Raw genomic sequence first — 22,377 nt, 5'->3', positions numbered from 1 at the left:
CGGTAGCTGGCAGCCATATATGTCTATTAGATTTAAATTTAAATAAAATAATAATTCAGTTCCTTAGGTGCACTAATCACATATCTACTGCTTAAGAGTGACTAGTGTGTACTCTACTGGACAGCACAGATACAGGACATTTCCAACACTGCAAAAAATTCTGCTGATCAGTCTAGACTAGAGAGAGAGTTGGGTAAATTGTCTGCAATGGTGTTCAGCAGCCCAGGAGCAACAGCTGAGACTGAACACTTTTAAGTGGCTCCAGGCCTGCCATTATGCTTACCTGGGCAGAGCAGGAGACTGATGCTAAATCAAAAGAAAACAAAAATGTCTTATAAAGCCTAGACTGCATATAAAAAGATGAGAATTGGAAAGCATTGATGCATTAACAACACTTAGAGATGCCAAGGACTTTGGAATTTGATGAGGCTGAATAACAGAGTGAAAAAACTAGAAAGATCGTGCTCAGAGTGAGGAAACTTTAAGATTTCACATGTGGAATTGTTCTTGGTGAGGACAAAGCTCAGGGTATGCTGGAAGTGGAATAGATTTGTAGGTTCATTGGGATTCAGAGTCAAGAAAACAGTAAAGGATAAAAACTAATTTGGATGCTGAGGTCACATAAGATTATGGGTTTGTAATATGTAGGAAAACAGTCTGATAAATATAGAAATGAAGAATAATAGGAGTAATATAGTCAAGTGACAAATGACCCTTAAAGAAATAGGCATGGAGAAACCTATTGCCTTGGAAACTAACTTTAGATTAGGTTTATGAACCAACCACATTGGTTATATTTTAGTCTATCATTGTCATATTATTATTATTTTCCCTACATATGAATGAGAAGGCAGCAAAGTAAACCAGAAAATCATGAGCTATAGAGATAAATAAACCTGGCTGCAAATCTCAGCTCTATATCATTTACCTGACATTTAATTTGTAGTAACATTATATAACTTCATTAAATGTACTTTCTTCCTCTTTGCAATGGAAATTGTAATACGTATCTTCAAGAGCATCATGTGGATTCAATAAAATGATGCACTGACTGGCCCATCTCCTACTTAGCCCTCTTCTTTTTCACACTGTGCTCCAGCCACACACTTGATTTCAATTCCTTGAATGCACTATATTCATTTTTAACATCACCTTTGCATTTCTGTATCAACTAGGGTTCCATCAGGGAAACAGAATCAGGGGGATAAATATATAAATATATATTTTATTGTAAAGAATTAGTTTACAGGACTGTGAGGGCTGGCTAAGCAAATCCAAAATCTGTAGGACAGGTCATCAGGGAGGTCAGGCTGGAAACTCTTGTGCATGTGCTGAAGCTATAGTTCACAGGTGGAGTTTCTTCCTAGCAGAAAGAACTTCAGTTCTGCTCTGAAGTTCTTTCAACTACTTGGATCAGGCCCACCCAGAAAATTAAGGATATTCTCCTTAAAGTCAACTGATAGTAGATGTTAATCACATGTACTAAATAACTTCACTGCAAGACTTAGATTAGTGATTGATCAAATAACTGGTGTTTGATTGAGTAGCCTAACCAAACCGGCACAAAAACTGACCATCACAACTCTTTAACCCAATGCCTGGAACACTTTGCCTCCTTCTTCATGTAACTAAAGACTGCAGACCTAGGTAGATCTTTTCTGACTGCCCTATATAATATACTTGTCCACTTATTATAAATCTCAGCAACCATGTTTATTTCCTTTATATTTGTGACTGTTTTGTCTATTTGTTTTATTTATTTCCTGTCTCCTACACTTGCCTTAAGGGTAGGGATTATGCCTCTCCAGTTCACTGCTATATCCCACACATCTCACACTGAACTTGGCACATAGTACATAGTAGAAGCCCAATGAATATTGAATAACTTAAAATGTCTGGAAAATAATAAGCATTCAGATAAGTTTCCAACTTTCTTCATGGGCCAGACTTCATTGTATGATTAATCAATAAGTTAATGGATTATTTTTCTTTTTCTGCTCTGTCTTAAACTATTTATAGGTTTCCTTACTCCTTACTCACTATATACACACACATCCATAACATCCCTTGCCGCCCAATATGTGTATGAAGGCAGTTTACTTGAAAATTTAAACGATTTCATGTCATGTTATAAAATGTAATGCATTATGTTTTAAAATTTTGATCATTTATAAATCGACAATCTATTCATTCCATAAATGTGAATAGGTTTTTGCAGTTTTTAATGTACAGTATATTTGTTCATCTTCCTTTCTTGCTTGCCTATCCCCATTAGCCTCTTCACTTTTTCTCTATCAGTATCACCACTCTGTCTACTTCTGTTCACTCCTGGAATGTGTTTTTAATATATTTATCCATGTTTATGTAATTATAAGCAAACACATATAGGATTACATCATATTAAATGCTGTCTTGTTTTCTCAATAAGACCTTATAGAATCAATCTATACTAGTTCTATACTATAGAACTAGTACAGTTCTAATTTAACCTTTTTCATAGCCACATGAGAATATATGGTACAGATGTGCCATCATATTTTTTTAAGCATTTTCTCTATTTATAAGCATGCACTCTATCTCCATATCTTAGCCCTACAATCCATTCTTCAAAACACATCCTGGAAACTTTCATTACTTCTTTTTCGATGGGATATAACTAGGAGAATGACTGAGAGTAGCTTTCCAAACAAGCTATATAAATCACATTTCTACCAACAATGACATGTAAATTCTTGCCACAAAGAGATCATATAGCTTTTAAAATTTTTGTAAGTCTGATTGTTGTAAATTGTTCATTTTATTTTACTTGGAATATTTGGATTTGTGTAGCAGTTCTCTTCCTACCATTTAATATTTAATTGTCCAGTTGTAAACATAGGTAAGTCTAAATGTTTTTCACTGAAAAGATGCTTTTAAGACCATACTTCTTAATTTATCTTTAAGGATTATGCATGTCCTTTTGGTTATTGGTGTGTCTCATCTAAGACTGTGGTGATTGAATTTGTCACATCCCTTAAAGAGTACTCTGAGCCCACATTTGGCATGTGTGCTAGGAAAGCTGGGTGATTACATAATTTTTTAAACTTTTTTTCTGAAGACATAAAAAGTTAAGTTTGCTTGAAAATTAGACTGCTTTATGTTATGTCATATTATGAAACATACTATATTATGTTTAAAACCTGTGAGTCATTTTGAAGTCAACAATGCTTCTAAGCAAAACAATAAATATCACATTTATTCATAAAATAGAAATATTTCAAAGATTGATAGAAGCCAAAATTTGTTTTTAAGTGACAGAATATAACTGAAGTTTTCTGCTTATTTCTACTTCCTTTGGCAGAAGTATATATGTATTAAAATTGATCTTTGTATTATTAGTAAATATATATATTGTAGAAATAAGAAATTACAGGAGCACTTGTTTGCTTTAAAAATACATATGTGTGCTGAAAAAATTTTAAAGGTCTAAGCATATTTCTCAGTTCTGAATATAACAATGCATCAATTTCATTAGGAGATATGAGACTTATAGCTATGCTTGAGTATTCATTTCTAACACTAAATGCTTTTCTTTTTTGACTAAATGATCAGAAACTGTAACTAGGACACACAGCTATGTTGTAAGGTTACATCCAAGAACACACTTCTGTTGTTAAATAAGATAATTGTGTCTTCTCTTCATTTAAAATATAAGATATATGCAAAATGTAAATATAAATTCATATTGTATATTTTAAAAACAGTTATTACACTGAATTCTGGAAAACTTTTTCTCAATTTACGTCTCATTTCACTTATGAATTTCACAAATATTTCAGACACTTGTCTCTTGATGACAATAGCTATAGTTGAATTTCTAATTGTGTTTAGAAAATGGCCCAAAATAGTCATACAACATGTCTGAGCTTCTATATTTTACCTACCTCCCATCCCAGGGCTTACTAATTGGTGTGCAAATTCACCATAGGTTTTTATCAGTTGGAATCAGCCAGTAGGGCACTGAAAATAACACAGTGGTGGTAGAAATGAATATGAAATTTGGGGATAAAAATAACGGTAATAGAAAAATTAGTTTGGAGGTTTGGCCCTCTCTGGGCTTGAGTTCCCACAGCTATAATATGACATGATGACTAAAGCCACATAAGAGTGCCACATAAAAATGCTAGGAAGTCTCCTGTTTCTGAAAGTCATATGTCATGTGTTATCTTTTGTGGCAAAAATCATTTGCTCATCACTATTATGGGGTAATAACTGTGGAATAATTTTGTTTGCTTCAGATATTCATTAAATGTAACTAGAAAAACTTTAACAAACTTACTGATATTAGGGTTTTTTGGTGTTTTTTTCCTTAAAAAAGATCAATAGACTATATATATATATATGTATATCTATATATACACACATAGAGATTGTCAAGTGAATTAAATTTGGTATAATAATTATTTTGCTAGTTTTTCATGAAATAAAATGGTTAAGGTTTGACCCCTAGCCTCAATGAAGTAGAGTTTGATAAAGACTATACAAAAGATTAGTAAAGCCATACAAAAGGAAAACAAGAAGTGAGGTTAAAAGAAAAAAAGTCAGTGCGGGACTTGTAGTATTTCACATCAGAAGACAAAATGTAAAACCAGTTTTCTTAATATATATTTTCTATAATTCTAAAAGTCTACCTTTTTTTTCTTTTTGTGTAGCATATCCTCCTAGCAAATACCTATACTATATTTTATGCAGGCAGCCTTACTTAAATGCTTATAGCAACAGCACACATTCTGTCTTCTTTCTAGATTCTTTTTCTTTCTCATTAAATAACTCTTTTTATAAATTTCACTACCTTAATCTTTATATTCTGAAACTTGTTAATGTGAAAAATCAGTACCTCTCAATGTGTATCCATGAATAAATGCACCACATACACAGTCTTTCACTGAGAGAATTCAGGGTCTATGATAGAAGGAAAACTTTTAGATAGGTGTGTCTTTCAACCCATTTCATATCACATTTTCCTTTTCTGGCAAGTTTTAAACATAGAAAATTTGAAATATAACCATATAGGCATACATTATCTGCCATGTATATTGGTAGATTGTCAAAAAAATGTCTGTGTTTATCTGCTTCACAATTTCTGTGCTGGGTATGTAATGCACAAATTTGTATTGACTGTGTACACTGTTTTCTGTGAAGGTGAGTAAAGCAAGACATGTAATAAAGCATTTTTGGTGCTAAAATGCTACATCAGGCACCTTAATTTTCTGCAAATAAGACTAAATTAGAGTTTAAAATGAGAACATTGCCACCGTGTTCTCCTGGTAGCAATGCAGCATCCTAACAGCATGTAAGCCATCACAAGATTTAGAGCTCAACTCAATCAGTGGCAACAAAATTAGAAATAAATAGGGGAGGATCAATACAAAGTGTTGTCTGGAATAATGAAACAGCTCTTGGCTGGAAAAATCTATTTTATTCTTCCTTTAGCTAGGTGTTCTGGAAATATCTGACCTAGCTCAATAGAAACTAAGTCTACTTTGTTTATGAAGACAAAGAAGAGTCAATAGTAAATACTATATATTATATGTAAATATAAACATATATAGGCATGTATACATATATCTTTTTTAAAGATGAACTGACAGAACAATAGGGAATTTAGGGAACACAGTTTTTATTATTAAAATTATATTATAGTTAATTCAAATTGATAAAATGGCTTTAAATATATCTATCATTTGATATGTTAACTGGTCTTATTTTTTCGTGAATGTATTTTTTCAAGTTTAAGAGTTTATGATATTTGCAAGGCTACTTACATGAGGAGCTTCTAATGAATGTTAATGTCATGATATGTGATATATCATGAAAAAGGAAACATAAGCAAGGTTGCTCATTATATTCTAAGATTTTTGAAGTGCTGGATCCAACTTGTGAACTAAGGAATTTTGTACTGACTGTTAGGAAGTACTGGTCCCTTCCCTCGTGTGATGGGGGCCAGGATACATTAGCAATGTGACTTGTCAGAATATTGGCTCTAGCTTCATCCCGAAAGGTCAGAATTAGTGCTTAGTGGAAGAACCGGCCATTTCTATGGCATTATCAAGGGGTTAGGGTCCAGTCCTTTATGGTTGCATCTATATGATGGAGTCATCAAGTGACAGATGTCACCATATCAGCCTTCTTTCTTATTTGGTGAAAAACCAAATCTTCAAGCTGCATCGTACGGGGAGATTAGCTTGTTGCTTTGTGACCACCTAGAGGGGTGGGATAGGGAGTGTGGGAGGGAGATGCAAGAGGGAGGGGATATGGGGATATATGTATACGTATAGCTGATTCACTTTGTTATACAGCAGAAACTAACACAACATTGTAAAGCAATTATACTCCAATAAAGATGTTAAAAAAACAAAACAAAACAAAACCTTCCCTTTGATAACAGAAGTGGGAGTGAAGTCTTAGTGTCCAAGCCTTTCAATTGACCAGACTGAGTTATAATAAGCCATGAACCTAAGCCAGTTTCTGTAATATTTTGAGGAAGAAAACCACTTTTCTAGCAGACCAGTCAGAAGATGATCAGTCGTAAGAAGTTATCTTTCCTTTCAATATTTTTTTTGTTTGAAAATGACTTATAACACAACTGGCTCTTGGATATTAACTAAAATGGGTGCTTATCTGAATTTTTACCTATAAATTAGAGATATGAAGAGATGAGACTATTCCCTTAAACATGCCCGATGAAATCTTGAATTTACAGTGTATCTACCATAACCAAATATAAATTTTAAATTCTATGAGAATAAAAAGGTTTTAAGTGAAGATTTTTAAAAGTCACATGAAGAAAATCTTTCTAAGTAAAGACAAAAGCATCACCAGTTGATATAAATGTCTCTCAGCTTTTTAAGGAACATAAATATCAAATTTCTATTTCAAGAGGTTATTTTCTCATGGGAATTGATACTTTAGATAAATATTAGTTGTTGTAATCTTGTACTTTTGTTTTAATTCAGACATTATTTGCAATTGTAAACTTTTTATTAATCATCCAACAACTGTGTTGTCTATTAAAGTATAATATACACAAACACATGAATACAACCAAAACACCCCCAAAGTCAACCTCATTGCTTCAAACTATTTAACCATAAAATATATTTAGAGGGAAATTTTAGAACTCTTTTTCAAACTTTTTTGAAAAGTTTGATTTTATACTCTATATATAAAAGTGACTGAGATAAAAGAAATATAATTCCTTTTCTTAACTTTTAATAAAATATACTGATTATTCTGTAACACTTCATCTGTTTTTTCATTACTTTCTTACTGGATTTATATTTTAAAAATATAAAACCTCAGATACCTTCATTTAAATATCATTATAGTCAGAGTGACTTTACTGGAATGACAACTATTTCAATGCCAATTATTTTAAGTTGGCATTCATTTACAGTATGTGGTTTTTTAAAAAAAGAGTTTTCATAGAAAAAAACTGTAAGATGTTTTTAAGGCTACAGTCTCATCTATCACTATTTCTAATTTGTGCATACAAATTCAAATGAGCTTATATTTGTTAATCTACCAAAGCCAGATGTGTAATAAGTCATTTCAGAAAAGAAATACTTTGCCATTTTAACAGCTGGAAGTAATATAATCAACAAGTTCGAATCAATCCTCTCTATAGCCTGTGGTGTTTATGACAAAAGGAGAAAGACCATACCATCTAATTATCGCCTTAGGTCTTTGAATGGTGAAGAAATGTCACTGTTGTACCTCAGCTGTGGGTGATAATAGGAAACAGCTGCTTCATTTTCCATCCCTTTGCGATGTTACCTGGGACATCATCTCTTTCTCAGCTATTCAGAGTTAGGTCACTGTTTGTTATCAAAGTTCTTAAACAACCATTTGGAAGGAACTCATTTTAAGGAATAAAACAGCACTATCCAAAGTCTTTTATGGACATTCTGAAAATATGTAAAATAAAACTGTAAACTAAATTTTTTCATAGCCAGAATATTATAATCCGATGTACCTTTAAAGTCTCACTGAATTTGGTCCTAGAAGTCAAGAGAGGTTAAGCACTAAACAAAACTAAAGTGAGGGGAAAGAGTATTTTCTTGCTGGTACCTTTTTTTTTCTCTCCTTTTCTCTGTAGAATTCTTGTTTTTATTTTTTATTTTTTCATACAAGAAGGATTAGATATGTGTTTCTACCCTTGTTGCAGATTTTGGTGTGAATTTAGCAGCAGTCATGTTGACTCCATTTTTTTCCTTTTTTAATACACATCACTTTTCATCATACATTAATGCTGCCTGGTTTTGAATGTAATATAAATAAAATCACATTGCATGTACTGTTTTATTTCACATATTATGTTTGTGAGGGTTATTCCTTTTGGTACTTAGCAGTAGTTCCATATTTTTCATTTTTATGTAATATGCTTTTGCAATTTACCTCAATTTATTTACCTGTTCTGCTGATGAATATTTGGATTTTTTCCTGTATTTTTGCAATTATAAATAAAGCTGCTATGAAGGTTTTAAGGCATGTATTTTGGTGGATATATTCACTCATTTTTCTTGGGTATATACCTAGAAATGAAGTTACTTTGCTTAACTTGCATAGATATTACCAAACAATTTACCAAAGTGTTTGCACTTATTATATTACAGTAACTTTCAAGTTTATTAATCCTATCTTGTGTTGTTTCCAGACTGCAAATTCCATCTAGTAAGTTTTTAATTTCAGATATTGTATTTTTTCAGTTCTTTAATGCACTTTCAATACTTTTTATAGATTGAAATTCTCTTGAAAATCTCTACCTCTTAAATTTTGTCTTTTTCAGTCTTTTCTTGAACATATTATCAATATTTTAAAGTATGTTTGATAACTCTAATATATGAATCCCCTAAGGATCTGTTTCCATAGTCTATTTTTTTAATTGTTTTTCAGTTATCTGGTCATATATTGATTCAAGCCTCTGAATTTTGAATAGTAGCCTAGCTATTGTGGGTAAAAACATTTTAGAAGAACTGGCTGATACTATTTTTAATACAAGATTAATTTCTCTTCTGCCAGGTAAATAGTGGATCACTCTGATACTACCTCGGCTTGGTTTTAGAGTGTCATAGGCTCATGAGGCCACCATTGATAATCTGAATTAAAAAGACGAAGTTGAAATTATTGCTTACTATATTAGAGGAGAATTTTGCTTGTTAGGCACATTCTTTCCAAATAGAGCTGAGAGCAGCATTTATGGATTGGTAGCCTTTCAGAAGCGTGAGTAGGCCAATGTCAAATGTGTGTGATTACTCAGAAGCAGGCTATTTATTAGTTACCAAGCAAATGTATATTTACTGGAATCATCTGTTCTTTTTATTTATTTATTTTTGGCTGAGTTGAGTCTTCATTGCTGCACGCAGGCTTTCTCTAGTTGTGGTGAGCAGGGGCTACTCTTTGTTGCAGTGTGCAGGCTTCTCATTGCGGTGGCTTCTCTTGTTGTGGAGCACAGGCTCTGGGCACACGGGCTGCAGTAGTTGTGGCTCGTGGGCTCTAGAGCGCAGGCTCAGTACTTGTGGTGCACAGGCTTAGTTGCGCCATGGCACATGGGATCTTCCTGGACCAGGGCTCGAATCCGTGTCCTCTGCATTGGCAGGCGGATTCGTAACCACTGCACCACCAGGGAAGCCCCTGGAATTATCTGTTCTTGATTAGTTGACTATCATAAGTGAGAGACTGACACCAATTTGTTGGCTTGTGAAGTGTGTTCACTGAGTTGCCAATTATGGATTAAAAAACAGGTTCTGATGACTACTTATAAACACAACTACAGAATACTCAGTCTTTGCTTAAGTGTGTAAAAACATTTTCTTCCTCAGTGCTTTGCTGAATTTGGTTTATTTTTAGTTTTCCTCTTATAAGGTGAAGTTCTAACTCCTAGAGTGTGACTCTTATTTCTTAGGCATGGTCCTTCTCCTTCCAAAGTGGCTTTGGCTACCCAGAGCTCCAATATCTGTCTCCGTAGACCTGTAACACTGCTACATTCAGCTTATACTCTATTTCTGTGCAAAATTATTTTTAAAAAAATACCCTCAGGGAAAAACATAAGCATCTATAGCTTATTTCAAATTCTTCACTTTTCTCAATGATTGTAGATGCTCAAATTCTTCTATTGAAGAAATTTTTCAAAATATTTTACATATTTTGTCTACATTTATGGTTATTTTCAACAGAAAATTCAGTCCAATACAAGCTAATCCGTCAGATAAAACTGGAAGTGTTTGGAAAGAAAATTATTTTCAAAAATTATTCCAGGAGCTTGGTTCAAGATGGTGGAGTAGAAGGACGTGCTCTCACTCCCTCTTGTGAGAACACCGTAATCACAACTAACTGCTGAACAGTCATCAACAGGAAGACACTGGAATTCACCAAAAAAGATACCCCACATCCAAAGACAAAGGAGGAGCCACAATGAGATGGTAGGAGGGACGCAGTCACAATAAAATCAAATCCCATAATGGCTGGATAGGTGACTCACAAACTGGATAACACTTATACCACAGAAGTCTACCCACTGGAGTGAAGGTTCTGAGCCCCACGTCAGGCTTCTGAACCTGGGGGTCTGGCAACAGGAGGAGGAATTCCTAGAGAATCAGACTTTGAAGGCTAGCGGGATTTGATTGCAGGACTTTGCCAGGACTGGGGGAAACAGAGACTCCACTCTTGGAGGGCACACACAAAGTAGTGTGCACAATGGGACCCAGGGGAAGGAGCAGTGACCCCATAGGAGACTGAACCAGACCTACCTGCTAGTGTTGGAGGGTCTCCTGCACAGGCAGGGGGTGGCTGTGTCTCACTGTGAGGACAAGGACACTGGCAGCAGAAGTTCTGGGAAGTACTCCTTGGCGTGAGCCCTCCCAGAGTCCACCATTAGCCCCACCAAAGAGCTGGGTAGGCTCCAGTGTTGGGTCACCTCAGGCCAAACAACCAACAGGGAGGGAACCCAGCCCCACCCATCAACAGACAAGCACAAGCGGATTAAAGTTTTACTGAGCTTTGCCCACCAGAGCAACAGCCAGCTCCACCCACCACCAGTCGCTCCCATCAGGAAACTTGCAGAAGCCTCTTAGCCTCATCCATCAGAGGGCAGACAGCAGAAGCAAGAAGAATTACAATCCTATAGCCTGTGCAACAAGAACCACATTCACAGAAAGATAGACAAGATGAAAAGGCAGAGGGCTATGTACCAGATGAAGGAACAAGATAAAACCCCAGAAAAACAACTAAATGAAGTGGAGATAGGCAACCTTCCAGAAAAAGAATTCAGAATAATGATAGTGAAGAGGATCCAGGACCTTGGAAAAAGAATGGAGGCAAAGAGCAAGAAGATGCAAGGAATGTTTAACAAAGACCTAGAAGAATTAAAGAACAAACAGAGATGAACAATACAGTAACTGAAATGAAAAATACACTAGAAAGAATCAATACCAGAATAACTGACACAGAAGAACAGATAAGTGACCTGGAAGACAGAAAGGTGGAATTCACTGCTGCAGAACAGAATAAAGAAAAAAGAATGAAAAGAAATGAAGACAGCCTAAGAGACCTCTGGGACAACATTAAACACAACAACATTCTCATTATAGGGGTCCCAGAAAGAGAAGAGAGAGAGAAAGGACCCGAGAAAATATTTGAAGAGATTATAGTCGAAAACTTCCTTAACATGGGAAATGAAATAGCCACCCAAGTCCAGAAAGGACAGAGAGTCCCATACAGGATAAACCCAACGAGAAATATGCCGAGACACATAGTAATCAAAATGGCAAAAATTAAAGACAAAGAAAAATTATAGAAAGCAGCAGGGAAAAACGACAAATAACATACAAGGGAACTCCTGTAAGGTTAACAGCTGATTTCTCAGCAGAAACTCTACAAGACAGAAGGGAATGGCATGATATACTTAAAGAGATGAAAGGGAAGAAGCTACAATCAAGATTACTCTACCCGGCAAGGATCTCATTCAGATTTGATGGAGAAATCAAAAGCTTTACAGACAAGCAAAAGCTAAGAGAATTGAGCACCACCAAACCAGCTCTACAACAAATGCTAAAGGAACTTCTCTAAGTGGGAAACACAAGAGAAGAAAAGGACCTACAAAAACAAACCCAAAACAATTAGGAAAATGGTAACAGGAACACACATATTGATAATTACCTTAAACGTAAATGGATTAAATGCTCCAACCAAAAGACACAGGCTTGCTGAATGGATACAAAAACAAGACTCATATATATGCTGTCTACAAGAGACCCACTTCAGACCTAGGGACACATACAGACTGAAAGTGAGGGGATGGAAAAAGATTCCATGCAAATGGAAACCAAAAGAAAGCTGGAGTAGCAATACTCATATCAGATAAAATAGACTTTAGAATAAAGAATTTTACAAGAAACAAGGAAGGACACTAAATAATGATCAACTGATCGATCCAAGAAGAAGATATAACAATTATAAATATATATGCACCCAACATAGGAGCACCTCAATATATAAGGCAACTGCTAACAGCTATAAAAGAGGAAATTGACAGTAACACAATAATAGTGGGGGACTTTAACACCTCACTTACACCAATGGACAGATCATCCAAACAGAAAATTAATAAGGAAACAGAAGCTTTAAATGACACAATAGACCAGATAAATTTAACTGATATTTATAGGACATTCCATCCAAAAACAGCAGATTACACTTTCTTCCCAAGTGCACATGGAGCATTCTCCAGGATAGATCACATCTTGGGTTATAAATCAAGCCTCAGTAAATTTAAGAAAATTGAAATCATATCAAGCATCTTTTCTGACCACAACGCTATGAGATTAGAAATCAATTACATGGGAAAAAAACCCCACAAACACATGGAGCCTAAACAATACATTACTAAATAACCAAGAGATCACTGAAGAAATCAAAGAAGAAATCAAAAAAAACCTAGAGGCAAATGACAATGAAAACACGATGATCCAAAACCTATGGGATGCAGCAAAAGCAGTTCTAAGAGGGAAGTTTATAGCTATAGAAGCCTACCTAAAGAAACAAGAAAAATCTCAAATAACCAATCTAACCTTACACCTAAAGCAACTAGAGAAAGAAGAACAAACAAAACCCAAACTTAGCAGAAGGAAAGAAATCATAAAGATCAGAGCAGAAATACATGAAATAGAAAGAAAACAATAGCAAAGACAATAAAGCTAAAAGCTGGTTCTTTGAGAAGATAAACAAAATTGATAAACCATTAGCCAGACTCATCAAGAAAAAGAGGGAGAGGACTCAAATCAATAAACTTAGAAATGAAAAAGGAGAAGTTACAACAGACACCGCAGAAATACAAAGCATCCTAAGAGACTACTACAAGCAACTCTATGCCAATAAAATGGACAACCTGGAAGACATGGACAAATTCTTAGAAAGGTACAACCTTCCAAGACTGAACCAGGAAGAAACAGAAAACATGAACAGACCAATGACAAGTAATGATACTGAGACTGTGATTTAAAATCTTCCAACAAACAAAAGTCCAGGACCAGATGGCTTCACAGGTGAATTCTATCAAACATTTAGAGAAGAGCTAACACCTATCCTTCTCAAACTCTTCCAAAAAATGCAGAGGAGGGGCTTCCCTGGCGGCACAGTGGTTGAGAATCTGCCTGCTAATGCAGGGGACACGGGTTCGAGCCCTGGTCTGGGAAGATCCCACATGCCGCGGAGCAACTAGGCCCGTGAGCCACAACTACTGAGCCTGCGCGTCTGGAGCCTGTGCTCCGCAACAAAAGAGGCCGCAATAGTGAGAAGCCCGCGCACCGCGATGAAGAGTGGCCCCCGCTTGCCACAACTAGAGAAAGCCCTCGCACAGAAACGAAGACCCAACACAGCCAAATAAATAAATAATTAATTAATTAAAAAAAAAAAAAAAAAAAAAAAAAAAAATGCAGAGGAAGGAACACTCCCAAACTCATTCTATGAGGCCACCATCAACCTGATACCAAAACCAGACAAAGATACTACAAAAAAAGAAAATGACAGACCAATATCACTGATGAATATAGATGCAAAAATCCTCAACACAATAGTAGCAAACAGAATCCAGCAACACATTAAAAGGGTCATACACCGTGATCAAGTGGGATTTATCCCAGGGATGCAAGGATTCTTCAATATACGCAAATCAATCAATGTGATACACCATATTAACAAATTGAAGAATGAAAACCATATGATCATCTCAGTAGATTCAGGAAAGGCTTTTGACAAAATTCAACACCAATTTATGATAAAAACTCTCCAGAAAGTTGGCATAGAGGGAACCTACTTCAACATAATAAAAGCCATATATGACAAACCGACAGCAATCATTCTCAATGGTGAAAAACTGAAAGCATTTCCTCTAAGATCAGGTACAAGACAAGGATGTCCATTCTCACCACTGTTACTCAACATAGATTTGGAAGTCCTAGCCATGGCAATCAGAGAAGAAAAAGAAATACAAGGAATACAAATTGGAGAAGAAGAAGTAAAGCTGTCACTGTTTGCAGATGACATGATATTATACATAGAGAATCCTAAAGATGCCATCAGAAAACTACTAGAGCTAATCAATGAATTTGGTAAAGTTGCCGGATACAGAATTAATGCACAGAAATCTCTGGCATTCCTATGCACTAATGATGAAAAATCTGAAACAGAAATTAAGGAAACACTCCCATTTACCATTGCAACAAAAAGAATACAATACCTAGGAATAAACCTACGTAGAGAGACAAAAGACCTGTATGTAGAAAACTGTAAGACACTGTTGAAAGAAATTAAAGATGATACCAACAGTTGGAGAGATAATACCATGTTCTTAGATCGGAAGAATCAATATTGTGAAAATGACTATACTACCCAAAGCAATCTACAGATTCAGTGCAATCCCTACCAAATTACCAGTGGCATGTTTTACAGAACTAGAACAAAAAATCTTAAAATTTGTATGGAGACAGAAAAGATCCCGAATAGCCAAAGCAGTCTTGAGGGAAAAAACGGAGCTGGAGGAATCAGAATTCCTGACTTCAGACTATACTACAAAGGTACAGTAATCAAGACAGTATGGTACTGGCACAAAACAGAAATATAGATCAATGGAACAAGATAGAAAGCCCAGAGATAAACCCAAGCAACTATGGTCAACTAATCTCTGACAAAGGAGGCAAGGATATACAATGGAGAAAAGACACTCTCTTCAATAAGTGGTGCTGGGAAAACTGGACAGCTATATATAAAAGAATAAAATTAGAACACTCCCTAACACCATACACAAAAATAAACTCAAAATGGATTAGAGACCTAAATGTAAGATGGGACACTATAAAACTCTTAGAGGAAAACATAGGAAGAACACTCTTTGACATAAATCACAGCAAGATCTGTTTTGATCCACCTCCTAGAGTAATGGAAATAAAAACAAAAATAAACAAATTAGACGTAATGAAACTTAAAAGCTTTTGCACAGCAAAGGAAACCATAAACAAGACGAAAAGACAACCCTCATAATGGGAGAAAATATTTGCAAATGAATCAGCGGACAAAGGATTAATCTCCAAAATATATAAACAGCTCATGCAGCCCAATATTAAAAACACAAACAACCCAAACCAAAAATGGGCAGAAGACCTAAATAGACACTTCTCCAAAGAAGACATACAGATGGCAAGAAGCACATGAAAAGCTGCTCAACATCACTAATTATTAGAGAAATGCAAATCAATATTACAATAAGGTATCGTCTCACACCAGTTAGAATGGGCATCGTCAGAAAATCTACAAACAACAAATGCTGTAGAGGGTGTGGAGAAAAGGGAACCCTCTTGCACTGTTGGTGGGAATATAAATTGATACAGCCACTATGGAGAACAGTATGCAGGTTCTTTAAAAAACTAAAAATAGAATTACCATATGATCCAGCAATCCCACTACTGGACATATACCCAGAGAAAACCATAATTCAAAAAGACACATGCACCCCAATGTTCATTGCAGCACTGTTTACAATAGCCAGGTCATGGAAGCAACCTAAATGCCCATCGACGGATGAATGGATAAAGAAGATGTGGTGCATATATACAATGGAATATTACCCAGCCATAAAAAGAACGTAATTGGGTCATTTGTAGAGACATGGATGGATCTAGAGACTGTCATACAGAGTGAAGTAAGTCAGAAAAAGAAAAACAAATATCGTATATTAATACATATATGTGGAACCTAGAAAAATGGTACAGATGAACCAGTTTGCAGGGCAGAAATTGAGACACAGATGTAGAGAACAAACATATGGACACCAAGGGGGGAAAGTGGTGTGTGTGGGGGTTGGGATGAATTGGGAGATTGGGATTGACATGTATACACTGATGTGTATAAAATGGATGACTAATAAGAACATGCTGTATAGAAAAAAATAAAATTTAAAAGTTAAAAAAGAAATTAACTCAAGTTGTAGAATGTATTCATATTATAAAGCAGCATGATTTCTCTAGAATTAACAGAGTTTGACTATGACACACAAAACCAGCATCTACACTTGGATGCCCAAACTACTGGAGATACAAAGCCTAGAACAACCAAGTAAGTGACGGCTGAAAAAAGTTATATTTCTCAAAGTAACAATTGTGTTTGATTGCATTATTGGCCCTAATTAAGGAGTTTCCCTGTATTTATGTCCTTTCTTATATAATTTTATATCATGTTTTCACTCTGACTTTGGGTTCAGCCATATAACTTGCTTTGCCCAGTGAGACAGTAGCAAATTTGATACATGTAGAGTCTTGAAAAAATACTTATTTTCGTTTTCTCTCCTAAAACTCGGCCAGTTTCATGAAAACAACCAGGCTAGACTGAAGTGGGAACAGGAAGAACATGGGGAAATAGCGCAGTTGAAGATCTCCTAAGGTAGCCAGCCTCTAGCTAATCCACTAGCTCTCCTCAAACACATAAGCCTAGACAAGATAAACTGAGCCTCACCCAAATCAGTAGAATAATCTAAATCATGAGAAACGATAAACAATTGCTGTTTTAAGCCATTATGTATGTGAGTAAACTGTTACTCAGAAATAGCTAACAGGTATACCAAGGGGGAAATGTTCTTAACATTTTCTGTACAAGATACAGGAGTATGTTTTATAAACTTTAATGCTTACATACACCAAAAAGGCCTTTTTATATGCTGTTCCTCCTCCCAAAATATCTCTTGTCTAATTTCTGCCTGACTTGCTTTTTCACTTTCTCTGGTCTCTCCTGAAGGATCAGAGACTTTTCTGACAAGTCTATATAAAATAGCACACACCCTAATACTCACTGTAGTTCCTATTTCCTTTACCTGCTCTTATTTCCTTATTATTTAATAATATTCCTTTCAAACATCTGTCTCTCTGTCTCTCTCTTTCTCTCTCTCTGTCTCTCTCTCATACACACACAAACGCACGTATGATTTTTTTAAATATCTTTCCTCACTAAAATTAAGCTGCATAATGCAAACACTAGAATGATTTTTTTTTCCTAGTGGATTACAGTAACTTTAAGTGCTGGAAAAGTCTGAAATGTAGTGGTTCATTGATATATAATTGTTGAATAAATGTTGATAGATAATATTTAGTTAATAGACAATGTGTATAGTGAACATCTCATCTTAAAAACTAAAATAGTTCAAACCAAATATAAGATGGGACCATTAGAGTTACTTGAAATATATCTAACAATCATAATAATAAAACTATATGTGGGCTTAATAGCAGAATGAATGCATTAGAAATAATGAGCTATGGTGCTTTGTGACCACCTAGAGGGGTGGGGTAGGGAGGGTGGGAGGGAGATGCAAAAGGGAGGAGATATGGAGCTATACGTATATGTATAGCTGATTTACTTTGTTATACAGCAGAACCTAACACACCATTGTAAAGCAATTATACTCCAATAAAGATGTTAAAAAAAAACAAAAGAAATAATGAGCTAGAAGACCAAATTGAGGAGTTCTTTTTTTTTTCTGAAAAAGTAGTAAAATGGAGGACAAAGAGATGGAAAAATATGAAGGAGACATTAAAATAGAAGATACAAATATAAGCTACAACAATGAGGAAAAAATAGCCAGTTATCAAAGAAACAACAAAAAATTATTTTCCAGAGGTGAAGAAAATATGTTTCATATGAAAAGTACCATCCAAGTGTTGAATAGAAAGAATACAAAGACCTAGGTACACAACTGTAAACATTTCTTAAAGACAAAAAACAAACTATGCTAAAAACAAGCAAATACATGCATATGTACATATTATATGAAGAACAAGGTAAAAGAATAAAGATATCCATGGCCAACTCATACAGATGCTCATAAAAAGCAATGATGAAATGGTCACTCATTCATCAGGTGCTTGAAATATATCTATGAAGAAAACAGAAAAAAATGTTCCTACCTGCCCTCTACTATCAGTCATTTTTGAACCTAAGTGCCAATGGCTAAACAAGCATTCAAGTGGCAGGGCAAAATAAATAGCTTTGACATTCAGAGATTCAAGAGATTTATCAACCACAGACTAAGTTTAAAGAGTTATTAGAATATATATTCAGATGAATAAAAATGTAAACCCCCAAAAAATAAAAGAATGAGAATTTAATGATCTTCTCAGATCAACATCAAATCTTATGTTTTTCTTACGAATAAAAAAATTAGCTAGCTATTACTATTGGGCAAATGACAGCAAACCTTGTCTCTTGCTGCAAAGGAAATATAAATATGGCAATAAGTAATACAAACATATAATGCTTATCAAATTTATTGAGTGCTCTATCTCAAATATATGTGTTCTCTATCCATAAGAAAGTACTATAGACCAAACTCACTTACGAAAATTTATGTAAGGCCTGAAATAAAATATCACACCAAAGCCAACATCTTAAAAAAAAATTTTTAAATATGGTTTATTTCAGGAGTTATAATAATCCATTATATATATTGGTAAATTCTTTAATATATCTACCACCTTAATTTACATTATGGCACAACAAATTATCACAAGCTTAGCATCTTAAAACAATGTACATTTATTATCTCACAGTTTTCATGTCTCAGAAGTTCAGGCACAGGTTAATTGGTTCCTCTGTTCAGGGTCTCTCATAGCTGCAATCGAAATGTCTCATGTGACTTCCAGGGTTCTCTCCCAAGATCACACCAAGATCACATGGTTGTTGGCATTTTTTACTTCCTTGCAGGGGTAAACTGAGGGTTTTAGTTCCGAGAGGCCACCTCTCTCAATTAGCAATTTGTAACTAGGCTGTTAGCTTCTTCATGGCCAGAAAGAGAACATCTCTGTTGCTTTTAGTTTCTTCTTCTGTTTCTGATCTCTAGACATTCTTTGAAATGACTAACATGATTAGATCAGGCCTACCCAGGATAATCTCCCTTTTAATTAACTTAAACTGATTAGGATCTTGTATCACATCTGCAAAATCCCTTTTGAAAATTTCATATAATGGAATACAATCATAGAGTAATAGTCTATCACCTTTGCCATATTCTGTTGGTTACAGGTCCCACATATACTCAAGTTGAAGGGGTTGAACAGGGCATAGACCACTGTGGGTCATAGACTTCTTTCTATAATATATAATAATGGAAATATGTTAAATATTCATTAACATCTCCATTGAGCCTTTCATTTATGCATTATTATATATTAATAGACATAAAATAGAATATGATCATCTCTGTAGACTTAAAAGTTATTTGACCAAATTTTACTTCCATTTTTTTTAAAGACAGTAATTTTGGATCAATGGTTATGCATTTAACATGTTGGAATTAGTATATATCTCAGTACTGAAGCCAGACACTTAATAGAGAAATGCTAGGAGTTTTTCTATTTAGTCAGAAAAAAGAAAGGGTATGTTTTTATCTTTTCTCCATGGTCTTTCTGCAGGTCTTGTATCAACTTTTGTTCCAGAACATATTCTTAATTGTGTTTGTATAGTAAACAGCTTTGGAATACAGACATAATGTCTCCTTGCAGAGCTGGGGTCAGATTTGTTTACTAACCAGGAGAATAAAGATAATATGTCTTCCTCTGAGACAAAAGGTTGAATAGTTTTGTTTATTTCCTCCTTATGTGGTTGGGGATATGCTAAGTTGGAAGTTCATCAGTCATGACACAAACCCACTGTGTGCACAGCATCCACCTAGCCTGCTCCATATCACCCCTGTAGAACTTGGAGAGCATGGAGAACAAATAGATATGTGAAACTTATGCTGCCTGCTTTGTCGTGAGTAGTAAGATCCTTTGTGTCTGACCCAGGAGTCGCCTGCCTTCTGTCAGCATCCCTGGAAATGTGGCAGTGTAATTTGTTAGCTTGCAAGTAGGGTAAAATATCAGACCTTTATGATATATGGTTTTGGCGATATTAACTATTGCAATGAGGTGAGACAACAAAGAACCTGATTAGAATTGGAAAGGAAAACGGCATTATTTCTATCTGCCCATAACCTGAGTGTACATCTGGGAATCTCCCCCAAAATCAGTTACAAAGTGAAAACAAATATTGGGTTGGCCACAAATTTCGTTTGGGTTTTTCGTAACATGGAAAACCTGAATGAGCTTTTTGGCCAACCCAATATTAAGATAATACAGTAAAAAGTCTGGCTTTACAATCAACATACTGAAAACAAATAATCATCATTGGTGCAAACAAAAAACAAAAAAATGAGTAAAAGGAAATACTGAAAGAGAAGGTGTTTTGATAGCAAAAATTAAATATTCTTATGCATAAACTTAGTAATACTGAAGAACCTATACAAATAGCTGTAAAACACATTTTTAAAGACATAAAAGTAGACTTAAAATGAAAAAAACATCATTTACTTGGATAGAAATACTCAAAACCAAAACCCAAAAGTTCAATTATTCCTTAATTTTTGAATGTTTTAAAATTTCAATTAAATTAGTGTCAAGTCCCTGCCTCCAACTTTGAGCTAGACAAGTTGGTTAGAAAATTTACTCTGAAGAACAAATAAGTGAAATTATCCAGGAAACCCTAGGAAAAGAAGAACAAAGAGAATGGCACATAAACAGAGAGACTAATGAAAACAGTTCACTGTAAATATAGCATCTTAAACTAGCAGAGAAAGAATGACATTTTAATAACCAGTGTTGGAAAAAAACCCTTGAGTTCATGTCCCCATTTTATGAGTTTAAACTCCCAGTCTTTCCTCTTTGGATCAAATATGTAAATGTATCAAATGTACCATAAAATTAAGAGAATAAAATATGAGTGAATTTCTCTCCAACCAAGGAATATGGGAACTTCCCCAGTCATGACTCGAAATTCAACATCAGTATAAAAAAATATGAATTTGATTTTATTTTAAAACTACTAGGCAAAAACAAGCATAATGAAAAGCTTATGAGAGCTTTAATTTCCAGAATTCCAAGTAAGTTGGAAAGATTGTTCGAAGTTATTTGTTTATTTATTTATTTATTTATTTATTTATTTATTTATTTATTTTAACGTCTTTACTGGAGTATAATTGCTTTACAGTGGTGTGTTAGTTTCTGCTTTATAACAAAGTGAATCAGCTATACATATACATATATCCCCATACCTCCTTCCTCTTGAGCCTCCCTCCCACCCTCCCTCTCCCCACCCCTCTAGGTGGTCACAAAGCACCAAGCTGATCTCCCTGTTTTATGTGACTGCTTCCCACTAGCTATCTAAAATTCTAAGTTTTGTTAAAAAAAGATAACACTTGATCAAACTTATGCTCTTATAGGAGTGTGTTTGCCTAAAATCTAAGCTTAGTGACCTCCCAGTTTCTCTAGCCTCAATATTTAGCAGTAACCTTTGCTTTTCACAGCTAGGTCTTGATTTCATCATCTCACATTTAATTGTATTTAATTGTATATTTACTTTTCTTGATTAATAGTCTGTATCTTCAGCATTCACACCACTTACATTTAGTCATCATTTAATATTTATTTCTTCTGGTATTTTTGAAATATTTCATTAATCTTCCCCTTCCATTTCAAGAAAAAATGTTTTATAGAGAACACTTTTTCTTCTGCCCTGACTTTGAAACTTATAGGATAACCTTCTCAGTTTCTCAAATAGATGATAATCAAGTAGTATATGTTGAGTAACTACAGGCAAGATGGTCAAGATCACAGGTCTTTAGGACCAAACCCTATGCCATATTCAACATACACATCAGTACAACTGTTGTTATTGAAATAACTAATATTTTTCTTCCATTAAACTAACACTTTTATATACTTAACTATGATCCACATACTAAACTACACTCTCAGTATACAAAGA

At 34.8% G+C, this 22,377-nt stretch overlaps 1 long non-coding RNA gene across 1 annotated transcript in view; it reads left to right on the top strand.

The window, feature by feature from the left end:
* The window catches only part of LOC309640438, a 202,584-nt gene that overhangs the window by 5,768 nt on the left and 174,439 nt on the right, over nt 1-22,377 (top strand). The gene's annotated exons all lie outside the window — the stretch shown is intronic.

Source organism: Balaenoptera physalus (assembly GCF_965194825.1).
Source record: "Balaenoptera physalus genome assembly, chromosome: 13".
In the NCBI taxonomy this organism is placed as follows: domain Eukaryota; kingdom Metazoa; phylum Chordata; class Mammalia; order Artiodactyla; family Balaenopteridae; genus Balaenoptera; species Balaenoptera physalus.
The sequence above is the reverse complement of the archived record's forward strand: the minus strand, read 5'-3'. Positions and strand labels throughout refer to the sequence as shown.